Here is a 13220-nt window from a genome sequence, read left to right as displayed (position 1 = left end):
CTTAAAAGCCATTTAACAAGTACCCATTGATACAGGGAAGGGCTTAAAGAAATTATCCACTATTTTTATATTGATGAACTATACGTCAAATTAGTGGGGGTCTGATATACGTCACCCCCACTGAACAGCAGCATCTTTCCACCCATCATCTTCCACTTACCAATCTACATTAAATAGATTTAGGGTGAAATTTGATGGTTTTGAACCTTTGCAAGAGCAAGGAAAGAGAACCTACAGGCTGCTAGTAAGTAAGAAACATGCACAAGTTCCGCCAATATATATTATATAATGTAGTAATCAAGTGTATTACAAATTTAAAATAAAATAATAGTTATGCTTTATTCCAATGTGCAATCTAGAAAAAACTGCCAGCACATAATCAGGTCTGGAACAGATCTCAAAAAGGTGGTGTGCTTACAATACACTACAGGCTGCTCAATCCTGTTCTGTCATCACTCCCTCATCTCTTCTGAAGCAAACAGTATTGAGCAGCCTTCACTGCAGCATATTATATGCAAGCTCTACAAACAAAACTAGATTATTTTTTAAAGGAAACTTGATTTATGCTGCCCAAACCACGCTATTGCAGCAAGCTATGCATTTTTCCAAAATGCTCTAGTGTTACAGAGAAAGAGTAGTTTGAAGTTTGCAGATTGGGAGAGTACGCCGTCATCCGCTTCTTCCTACATCGCTCAAGTTGACTGACAAGACACTCTACGTACACAAAATAATTTCAAACATTCACGAAAACTGCTTGAAGAATCGGGGCTTTACAGCAAAGATCTTCACAGATTAAGGGTGATTATTTGGGGTCCTAAGGCAGGGACTCTTTGTTATCATCTTATAGTTAAACAGGTTGTCCACTCCTTTAACACTGATGACCAATGTCTGATCAGTGCTGGTGCAATACCCGGCACACCCACCGGTCAGTTGTTCTTGGTGCCGGCGGTGGTCATTAGTGCTCAGTAACAGAGCTGCTCAATCTACTAATAGTGGCCGAGGACGGGTACTGCACATCCGCCCCCAATTTCCAAAAGTAGGGACTTTAAAATGCAGGTAACCTCTTTATGGATGGACTGATTTGACTCATGGTTTCTGTATGCAATTCAGAGCAACCCTGTTAGCTTCTCAATATTGTTCACAAAAGGATGGAATACTACAAAAAAGTTAATAAATCCCCAGTTAAGATGAAAACAATGACATCTACTTTATAGGACACGCTAGAGCACACATGTAAGCTCGAGCTGGAAACTCTACATGCTGTAAAATACCCATAAATTAGCTAACATGACATATACAAGAGGTGGATCATGAACAGACTATTTACCATGTACAGTGCACGGTCAGAAAACGACAAGAAGAAGAGGAATGAAAAGCAGATGTTACCCGCTGACAATCTATTTCTTTTGACAGGCGATGATGTTCTACACCTTTAAGATTTTTCCATTGGATTAAGCTGAACAACCCCCACTGGAAAAGTGATCAGATCCCATATTTTCCAAGAGCAAAAATAAAAATAATGCTGATAAAAGTCAGCTGGAAAGAAGCAAAAGAGGCCTCCGCCTGGGACATGCAGCCGCTCTGCTATAGTCAGATTCTTGACTACCCGCCATCAAGTTCCTACAGTTTTCAATTATGGAGTTGTAGGGTTTTGTGCCGCATCCTTCTAAAGAAACAATACATCAAAGTCTAAGTTCACAGGAGGATTTAAGGCCTTCCCCACTGCACATTAACCAGTCATCTAACACGTATGGGAGCCTCCGAATGTCCACCAACAGATAATATCAGATCAATCAGGTAGCAGCTTACTACACTCTCCCCATAGAGAAGGCAGGAAAGCATTTCTACGTATAGCGGAGGCAAGAAAGGGAGCCAACGGCCAAATGTTCACTTGGCCAGTTAGTGAATGCATATGGCCAGTGTTATACAAAGGGGATCTTCAGCTCTAATTTTTGGGGGTGTAAAATATGTGATTTATTAATTGTGTAAGAGATTTCCCAAAATATTATTCACACGCTTTGGCTCCAGCATTCCTGCAAAGTCCACAATGTTTTTTTGCCGATTCAGATTCCACTGTGTAAATTCCACCGCCTATACGACCCGTGGCATCAAACCCTTAAGGAGAAAAGCTTCCGAAAGAAGACAAAGGGGGTAGAACGATCGGCAGCATTTTCAAGAGCTCCAATAGACCCCATGAGAAAAGCCTTCTTATGAAATGGGGGTCACGTAGAGATACGCTACTTACATTATCTGCTGGGGGAGAGAAAGCCCATCATACACAACAGACAGCGAATCCCACCGATATCAGAGGGTGCAGCCAAATTTACTCTAATGTGTATAGGCCACCTTTACACAAGTGCCAATTATCCATTACAATCAGATACTGTCACGTTAATAAAATTGAAGGGAATGTCCATCTCTGAAACAGATTTTTTACTGCTCTAAATAAGAAGCATCTTAAGCAATGGACTTTATTAATACCCTTCTATCGTTTTGTGCATAAAGCTCCTAAGTGTTCTCATACTTTCATAGATCAGCACACTGATCCTGCAGTAATGCCAGATCCACAAATCCATGAAGGTGGACAATGCTGGAAGAATAGGCCAAGAATCTCCTGACCCGCAGACCTGATCTCAGGAGAGCTGCAGCCAGTCCATGCATCGTGTGAATGTGGACAACGCTGGAAGAACCGTCTGAGAATCTCCTGACCCACAGACCTGATCTCAGGAGACCTGCAGCCAGCCCATGCATTGTGTGAATGTGGACAACGCTGGAAGAACCGTCTGAGAATCTCCTGACCCACAGACCTGATCTCAGGAGACCTGCAGCCAGCCCATGCATTGTGTGAATGTGGACAACGCTGGAAGAACCGTCCGAGAATCTCCTTACCCACAGACCTGATCTCAGGAGACCTGCAGCCAGCCCATGCATTGTGTGAATGTGGACAACGCTGGAAGAACCAGCCGAGAATCTCCTGACCCGAAGACATGATTTCAGGAGACCTGCAGCCAGTCCATGCATCGGGGTCTGAAACACGGATGTATGAATCCAGCCCAATACTCCCAAATCTCGTTAACCACCTAAATATAGGAGCTTCCCGCTGCCCCACTAGTCATCGCAGACCCTGTTGTGGAGTAATATTCAAGTGAATGGGGTCATACGGCAGTATTATACATAGCCCAAGGGCAAGAGGCCCACCATATCTAAGTTGGGGGGCGGTGATGGGATACCCCTCATCTCTAATCCTAAACAATCTTTTCAGAAAACGACACTATCATCCATAAAACAAGTCAAACCTTCTTCATTATATCATTCTTCATACCAACATTGTTACAACACAGCGAGCAGCAACAAACCATAACTTGCCACAATATCCACTCCCGTCATTAAAACGCCTGGGGGTTAAATAACAACAAGGTTCCCAAGGCACTCAGCAATGGCTGTACGTGCCCAGGATGCACTCAAGGACGGCGCGTCGGCTCAGTGCTATCACATTCCTCACTATTTCACATGGTTTGCTGTGTTGGCTGAGAGCGAGCGGCCGGGGACCGCTCTACAGCTGTGTAATCCCAGGCCTACAAGGATGAAGTTCTCACAACCCCCGAGCAGTAAACACGAGGGCCGGAAAAGCAAGAACGAGGGATCCTGTACCAAAGTAATCCACTGAGAAACAAGTCCCTCCATAGCAGTTATGTTTCCTGGAGGGTTATCACTTCTTCTTTATCTGTTCTTAAAAAGAACAAGTCAACAAAATTGTAAATATAGCCCCCGGCTCGACCCCGACTACCAAAGTAAAGTGGAGCAAAGACATCAGATATCTGTCCAACAAATTCTCAGCCACCATCTCCAGTAGAGAAAGTAGGATAAGCAGCCACCGCTGGCTCCATGTATCTTACAGAAAACCCAACACCAATAAAACTATTAGCTACTTGCCTCATACTAGTAGTGATCAATATTGCACAAGCCCACATGCTGTGGATACCAAATGCAAAAGAGCCATTCATTTTATAAGGTGGGTTTTATCTGCCCAGCATGGTGAGATTGATGTTACACCTCGTCCACAATGCTGGTGTGGTAATCCTCCGTGAATTATCCTCTGGGATATTTTTCTGCACATACGCTGCACAAGAACTAAGGCCCTGTTCACACTGTTTTCTGCAGTACATTTTGGGGTTCCACCAAAATCTCCCTAATAATCAGATTCAGTCAAACCCCATGAACTGCAGTTACGTGAACAGAGTTCAGTTCAACTGTTTTTTTTCCCCTAAAGTGTCTGCAGTTTGATACGTTCGTATACCCATCTGATCAGATGGACACTCAGAAAAACAGGGTGTTGTATAAATGATATTTTTAGAGGATTGCATGTGGAATCGCTGACTGCACTGTAGAAAACAAATGTGAACAGGGTCTAAGGCATGGGTCTCAATCCCACGGCCCCTGAGGCAGCTTCACGCAGCCCGCAGGCACTATAGACCTCTTGACAATCGCGGCCCGATGAAGGGGTCTGCCGACAGCAGCACTTTCATTTCAGCTGAATGTGCGTCCTTGGATGCAAATACAATTGAAATGTATTCCAGCACAGAGACCGACAGGGGACATTATGACAAGATGGGGACCAGGATGTTTGCCAGAATTTACTATAAGGTGCGAATTGTAAGACAATATTATTGTATGTGTGGCAAATTAAGGAAAACAAAACTGAAAAAAATATTTTTCCACTAAAAATACTGTTTTTATATATAAACTGAAGTAAACCAAAAAAGTGCACGTTTGCCATCGTCACATCCATAACGACCCAAGTGATAAAACTGCAACAAAACCCATGCAATGAAAGTACCGTAACTTTAAAAAATAAAATGAACACGTCAAAAATGTTCAAAAAATGACCAAAGGTGTATAGAAAAAAATGATATCCCTAAAAATGTCACTTTGTCCTGCAAAGAATGCGGCCCACCAAATTCAAAATTTTTTCTGTGTGCGGCCCATATACCCAGCCGAGATTGAGACCCCTGGTCTAAGGCCTCATTCAGATGCTCTTTTTCCAAGGATAGAACATGTACCCATTATAGTCTATGGTGCTGCTCACTTGTCTCGTGTTTTGATTTTGTGGGCTGTGTCTGCAACAAAAAATCATGTAGTCATCACAGATCAAAACCATCCATACAAGTCTTTGGGCCTAAGAAAATCACTGACGGCACATGGATGCCACCTGCGTGCAATGTGTGCGCCATCCTTGATTAACATCGAAACGGAGAGGAGCAGCTTTGCATCGCTGTCCTACCATCATCACTGATGAAACACTGATGGGAAATACTGGCACACGAGCCAAACACTGATGGGAAATACTGGCACACGAGCCAAACACTGATGACAATTGCTCTGCTTTTTTCATGAACATAACATCTAAATCATCATTAAAATCGACAAACCCTTTGGTTTTAATGCATGTGAAATGGGATTAGTTGCCCCATGCGCATGCTCCAAGAGCCCTCTGCGGTGTGATGACAGTGGAACGTACCAGCTTAGAGTTGTCTTCTGTGTGGACCAGAAGCCACTGTCTCAATATAAGTCTATGAGAATCAGAACAAGGCTCTTACATTAAAGGGTTTTTCCCAAAGTATCAATCACAGCTCAGAAACTTAAAATCCTAAAATAAAGAAATTTATCAAATTCAATCAATTTCCAAAAGAGCTTGTTGCTCAGGATATCGCCCCCTGAAAATCTGCATTTCAGTTGCTTTGTCTTTATCTGGTTGTCCATGGTTACGACCAGTGATTCTTTTCTGCAGGTCGCACATGCTCAGTAGGTACCGGCTATTCTAGCACTCTTACTGTGCAGTGAGACAGATCAAGGGTGCGCCATCTTCACTGCACAGCGCGCCTGCTGCTGTCAAAGGTGGGACAGCTTCTCCCCTCAGACTGTGCTCAGCCGTCTGATAGGCACAGCAGAGCAAGTACAGAAACACCAGCTTTTCTCATTAATAGCATGGATTTATCTGTCCATATAGGTTATAATAGCTGCAAACAAGCCACTGTGTGAGCAAGAAAACTGTGGTCACGTGGTGCAGCAGAAGTGAGGAGCAGCGCTGGAAACGGCAGAAGACAGCGACCGGGAAGCATTTTACTGCATACATTGGTAACAGAGGGACCAATATAATGAAAATAGAATAGTCCTTTAAAAATCCACAAAAGTATGTGCACGGGTTTTTGTAAATTGGCACAATTGAATGACATTAGCCCCAATTTTTGAGTGGATCAGTGATAAATCCACAGCAGGAATCCAATTGACAGCCACAGGTTAGTTTGGGGATCCTTGAAGTATACAGGTTGGATTTGCCATTGTAACAACTCCTCTGGAGAACACTTCAGGTCTAAAGAATAACGGTGGGAGATCTAGGGATCAGGTAAGTATACCCAGGAGGGGTATTAAAGGGGTTGTCCACTACTCATTTCCCATGTTTAGCCCAATTAAAATAAAAACACCTATCTTTCTGAGCTGGCGCCGCTCCAGTGGTCTTCATGTCATTCTTCCAGTCCAATTCCAGCACATCCTAGATATTGACATTCTGCAGGAAATACAGGGACTGGACTGCAGAGGACAGGGGTCAGGTTATTTTCTCAGACTGTTTGGGGCATCTGGAAGAATGATTGCCTGAAGAAGAAAATTTGAGCACCACCATGAGTCCTGTGTCACACCAACAGTAAAGCCTCCTGAGACCACTCAGCCAGGAATAAAGAATGACATCTGAAGATCCTCCAAGAGCAACTTCTCCCAACGACCCAGCAGCAATTTGGTGAAGAACAATGCTTATTCCAGCATGATGGAGACCATGTCTGAAGGCAAGTGTGATAACTAAAGGCACCCATACACATTAGACTAACGTCGCCGAACCTGACAATATTGACAGGTTCAGCCAAAGTCTAATGTGTATAAGGGCCGCCGGCCGACTAATCATCGGAGATGTCAAGCAGACATGTCCTATCTCAGACTGCTGATCGCATTGATCTACCGGAGAGAACACAGGAACAATTGGCCGAACAAGAGCTCCTGGGTATGGGAGAGCTGGCCGTGATGCCTGCCGGCCTAACAAGCGGCCAAAGCAGTGTTCAGGCGACATCCAGCTAATGTGTGGCTCGGTGAACAAAATATTGAACTTTTGGGTCTATGAACATGAAACTCCCCAGATCTCAATCCCATTGAAAACCTCAAAAAGCAGTTGGACAAAAGAAACACAGATATGGTGATACACTCCGTCACTGACTAGACAACAATGTGTCGTCAACAGTCAGCATTTGGCCCAGGAGCTGAAATTCGACTGCCACGGCGAAGAGCAGAAGTCTGGAAGAATAAAGATCAACAGCGGAAATATTGAGTCTTCTTGACAAATACATCAAGTTTATGCAAAAAGCTTAAAAACTTATGAAATGTTTATAAAATGCACTTCAGTACCCATAGAAACGTCAGACAAAAAGATCTGATAACACTGAAGCAGCAAACTGTGTGACACTCTCAAAACTTTTGGCCCGGACTATAGACACTAGGATGAGTTCCACTTAAAAATGACTTTAAGCTTCAAATTTGCATTGTCCATATCTGTTGCTCTGTAATAAACCTGAACAACTAAACTGATAGTGATACAGATAAGTCGCAGGACAGTCCCACGGTGTCCGTCATCTTACCAGGCAAAAAAAAGCACAGCATGCTCCGGCATCTGTCCCGATCTTCACCATTGGCCTTGGTCCTGGCAGCTCCATTTCTGGTTTGTGCTTCACTCCAGAGAGCATCTACTATGTCGGGACACCAATAATGCTGTGAATGAAGGGGCTTTCACACTGGCTCATTTCTATAGCTAAGCCAGCCTCCTTCTCTATGAATCAGCAATGATACAAGACAAGGTTGAGTACAAACCAGAAGCAGACCCAGGACCGCTCGGCTACCTTCAGCAAGAGCGGACAGTGAAGAATATTAGCAAGTAACATACTTTGCCATTTTAAACGCAGTTTAAGGAGTTGTCCACTAACAGACATTCCGTTAGCCTGATGGAAATGTGAAGGCTGCAGCCCATCAATGGCAGCTGATAGGCTGCAGCGCTCAAGCGACATAGCATTGTCAAGTGACCGCCAAGAAACCCAGCTTCCATATCAGAGGAAAGGCACTGGGCCAGGAGGAGAGGATGTGCTTTGTCTATTTTACTGGGGTCACATTAGCATTTAAGAAGAGGTGGTCCAGAATTTGTCCATTTTTTTTCCAACTGACTATGGAAAAGCTTCAGAGTTAATCAGGATAACATTAAGTGGAAGCCTATAAGAGGGCGAGCGTATAAATGACCGACTACTGGATATGTCCAGAAAGATACAAACTTTTTCGTTTTCCATTAAACAATAATTTTAGAACATCCTTTCTAGAAGGGGTTTGTCCGGTCTTGGGACAAAAAGCCTCCAGTCACTGTATATGACTGCAGACTGGTGACAGCATGCGGTGTACACGGAGCACAATTCCCTGGTATTGCCGATGCATGTTTGCTTTCAATGAGCCGGCTACACTCCGGCTTCTCCCAATTCACTTCTACTGAGAAGCCGAACAAGTCTAGTCGTCAGGTGACCGCCGCGTGTCCCAGGGACACCAGGTATTGTGACACCAGGCGTCACGATTCGGCACTCTGCGGTCACATAGTGTCTGCATACATTTGTCCCAAGCCCAGACCATCTCTTTATAACTGTTTTATCATTCCTCCGCTATCCCTCCTGGAAATGTAAGAATATATTCACACTTGGACATGTACCTGCAATACAGAATTAGGCCGCAGCTTCAAGGCGCACAACAAGAAGATTTGTGCAACTTGCTAACAGGCTTTTATTTTAGGGCTGACTGTGCTGTAAAATAAAACAGCCAGGTTGCGACAGGTCGTATATCACACGCACTGAAGCCTGTGGCTAGTAAGTTGCTTGTGACTCGCAACAGAAAAGCCAACTCATTCGGAAACATTTACAACTCGGTGTCGCAGGTCGCAATGCGCCAGCCGCCATAGGAGTATTATTACATCCAATGTTCCAAAGTGTCGCTGTGATTTCATTTCTGAATAGCCCTAAAATAAAGGAACACGCCCCGCTGACAAGAGGAGCAGTAATGGCCGGTTGCCAAAATGCTCAACAATCGCCAACATAGTATCCGACAGCGAACCCTGCGATCTGCGCAGATCTTCTCGGCTATGGGCAAATGCAGTATTTATGGCGGCAACTGTGCAGATTGTGTTGTAAGCCACTGCCAGTATGTGTAATCCGCCTCTAGACGTTTTCTAAGGCCATCGTGCTGTCCGATGAAAATCACGGGCACTGTACAGAGGTGCACGGTACATGCCCATTATTTATTTTTTTTCTCACACACTTTTAGGCCTCATGATATGTAACACACAGGACCCCCCCCCCCCCCATCAGCACATAGGCAGCCCACCGGCAGCAGCACACAGACACCCCACCGGCACACTGAACCCCCCAGCGCTGTACTCTGCTTCCTTGTATGATGCTTGATCATGTGCTGTAATACAGTATCGACGAAAGAAGGAAAAATGTTTCCTGTGATTTCTACAGTAAATACTTTGTATATCTCCGCATGGAATCAGAGGCTGTGGAAGAGCAGGAAGGCTCCATGCATCCCAATGAGAACTCGGTAACAGCTTTGTATAGCACAGGACATAAAGCCCTCCACACACACACACAAATATCAGCCAAAACCACCTAGTTACGCCAGATCAGACCCCCATCCAATGAGTATAGGGGGCTGCTGACAGACCCCTGACAGATGATGAGGATCGGGAGGTTGGGATTATTCTGGCATCGGCTAACTCTGCTCTCCCTAAAGAGACCGCAGGAAAGCCAAGGCCATTATGTGTGTGTATGGGAGAATCCGGGGACGTGGCCCCACAGTCTTCCTATAGCTAACCATTATGGCCCGCTTAAAGGGGCTTTCCACTTTCAAGAAATGGACCCCAGATACTTTAAAAAAAACTAAAAACATCAAAAGAGAAGGTACTCACCCTCCCCGGGTCCAATGCAGTCTCCCGGCTGTAATGGCGACAGCACACTTCACTGCTGTAGCCAATCACTGAGCTCAGCGGCTGTGCCAAGGTAAACGCCACAAGCCGCTCAGCGACTGACTACATTGGTGATGTATGCCGTCAACATGACATCACAGCTGTGGACCGGAGATAGGGAGGATGAACCGCAGGGGGGAGTAATGGTGCAGCCAGGCTCTGATTCATGTCACCCGTGGTTTGGGCAGCATGAATCGACTGACAGGTTCCCTTTAAAGGAGCTATCCAGTACTGGGATATTGAAGACCTGTCCTTAGTAGAAGTCAACATCAACTCATTGCGAGGCCGAAACTCCACACCCTGCACAGCGTAGTGGCCGCTCCCGGTACTGCAGCTCAGCACGGATTCACTCTGAATCCAATATCGGTGACATGTCCTATGGATGTGCCCTAGATAGCCACTTAGAGGGAAGTTCACACCTCAGCAGGTCATGGCTGAGAAGGGAATAGCTCTGTCTAGCGACACCCACCAGGCTGGTATCTCCTATTCACTTCTATGGGAGTTGCAGAAATGCTGCTCAGTGGCTCTGGGCTGTTTCCACCTCCATTGGTCAGAACCGGACGGAGTTATTCCTGCTCCATGAAAGGATAAGATGGGAAGAACACTGTAACCAAGTTGTTAAAGTTAGGTCAGATATTTGAGGCTGAGCGATTTCCTGCCCCCGGGGAAGTCTCTGCTCCTCTACAGTGTGCAGGAATCAGGAAGCCGGCGAGTGCTGGGGCCGCAGCGTACAGAGCCTGGGTCAGTGATGAGCACGTAAACCCATAACATCCATGTAACTATGTCAGCTATGTAACAACATGACTACATCCGGCCTCCGCAATGTAAACAGGACTGTGCAAAACCGGCCCAGAGCATATGAAGTGGAGCTGAACGGGACATTTAAAGGAGCTGTTCATAGAGATGAGCAAAAAAGATTCACAGGACCATGGTCCAAAGGTCACTCCATGGCTGCTGAGCCTGAGCAGGTATATACATCATGTTTGTAATTGGGTTTGCCCCACTTGCCTTTATGTGTTGCACCATCTACTGCTGGCTGTAGAATGAGTTATCTGACAATCGGTCAGTGAGCTCAGCTCATAAGGCCAGTTTAATGCATCTGTGAAACAAGGACTGTGCTTGGATAGCAATTCCCCACAGTCAGGTCTTCTGGCTCGAGTCATCTGCCCCACAGGTATATATGAGGCAGTCAGCTCTTGCGGCCGGGTATTCCTATCAAGAGTCCGGACCTTGTTTTACTTATGTGAATCTGACAAATCTAATCCTTATTCTGAGCCCCTCAGATGATTTTGGACCACATGAATGTTGAGTTAAGACTTTTAAATCATAAATCAGCTTAGAGACGCTCAGAAGAAGGAATAAACTCACTGATAAAGTCTCAGTTCACTCATTTGGCTGCTAGCAATAGACAACGCAACACAGAAGACAAATGAAAGCCAATTGCAAAAGTGATTGTTAGACCAAAATAAATGGGTTTAAGTAAAAAAAAAAATGAGGCGTCCATATCTGCGCTAGGAGGCGCAGTCGTAGAGTCCAACATCTTATACAGGTACAAAAAACAAAAGGAGACCTGACTATCCCCATTATAAGTAACTAGGGTCTATATGGCGCCTGCGGTGTCCGTTATATGACAGATCCGTCCTGACACCAATTCCAACATTCTGCTCTGCATTAGGAATCGAAAAACAGAAATTCAAGCGCTGATGTGAACAGCGTCCAAGTCCTTCCTTTATGTTTTCCTACCACTTCTACCTTTAGCTTAAAAAAAAACAAAACCAGGGGCCGTCATCTATGGAAAAGACGAGACATGGCGGCCGGCGCACACCCCTCACAAGAACTTACGGTGGGTCATAACATCTGCACCGGCTCTACCTGAGGAAGATAGCTTCTGCTATCGAAACGCGTCGTGGCTTTAGAGAGCGTACTAAACAATAAAAGGTTTGTGTTTTATAACCTCAATCCCCTGTCTAGTTGTTCTAGCGCTTCCCTAACACTGCACAATTCTTTCCTTCTTGATAACATCTGCACCGACAGGGATTAGAAAGACGCAAAAGAAAGTGGGGCCACAACTATGAGGGGCCACAAACTATGAGGGGCCACAAACTGGAGCTGCCGGGTAGCCGGGCCGGGGGGATGGACATGGCCTGTCCACAGGAGACGTGGGGTCTCAGCCACATCCAGGGGGTGCAAAGATGGAGGACAACAGTATGGGAGATTGACAGACAAGCAAGACCCCCCCCCCCCTCCACAGCGCATGGATATACACAATGCTGCTGTACACACACATACAATGCTGCAGTGCTGTACACTCTCCCCATAGACACCTCTGTGCTGCTGGCAGCCCGCAGGCCTCACACTCAGCCTCCAGCACCGCACGCTGCACACAATCCTCCCCCTCCTGCACACACAGCAGCCGGACGCACTCACCTGTATCCTGCGGTACCGCACACCAGTGAGCCGGCTTCTGAGTATCCCGTTACCCGGCCGCACGGTCCACCGCCCGCAGACCTCCACCGACTACAGACAGCGGAACCGACCCGACCCCGCCTACAAAACCACGCCCCGACTACGTAAACATTCCCGCCTCCCAGTTCGCCACGCCCACATACTTCCCCCCTCCTCCACCCTTTCTAAGGTACAAATCCGCCGGTACTCAAGTGAGAAATGCGGTGGCAGAGAAAGAGTTACTTGGGCGTGGCTATGGCAGCAGTCACCTAGGGCAGATGTATGACACGTCAATCATCACTTACTGGTGACGTCATGCACGCTAGGCCACACCTCTTGGAGCCGTATCCTCTTGCGTGAGGGATGAATGATCGGATGACGTCAATCGTTAACGGGCGCATGCGCAGGAATGTGCTATGCTGCAAGCTGGCACCACTGTCCTCACAGTGGTAATGTCTGCGCTGTGCATGGAGGTCATGTGACGTCATACTTGGATGCTATTCTCGTGGCAGACTATCGCGTGCACGTGATAGACATGACGTCATATCACGTCTCGTGGAATATGACAACTATAGGAACGTCTGACAGTGAAGCTGCAGTCACTGGCGGTTGCGGAGGAGCGGAGCTGCGGATGAATATAGTATGAAGCGAATGAATATAGTATGAAGCCGCTTTCAATCTAAAA

The 13220-nt window shown here is 46.0% G+C and overlaps 1 protein-coding gene across 1 annotated transcript in view; it reads right to left on the bottom strand.

Moving 5' to 3' along the window:
• NCK1 (NCK adaptor protein 1) overlaps nucleotides 1–12681 on the bottom strand; it is a 106429-nt gene extending 93748 nt beyond the window's left edge. The window contains exon 1 of the mRNA XM_073674284.1: nucleotides 12518–12681. The gene's annotated coding sequence lies outside the window, so the exon portion shown is untranslated. The remainder of the gene's footprint in view (nucleotides 1–12517) is intronic.
• Between the last annotated feature and the right edge of the window lie 539 nt (nucleotides 12682–13220).

The sequence above is a fragment of the Phyllobates terribilis genome, unplaced genomic scaffold, assembly GCF_046119375.1.
Source record: "Phyllobates terribilis strain yellow unplaced genomic scaffold, ASM4611937v1 Scaffold_3__8_contigs__length_932513732, whole genome shotgun sequence".
NCBI lineage: Eukaryota > Metazoa > Chordata > Amphibia > Anura > Dendrobatidae > Phyllobates > Phyllobates terribilis.
Note: the sequence above shows the minus strand (reverse complement) of the source record. Positions and strands in the feature narration are given on the sequence as shown.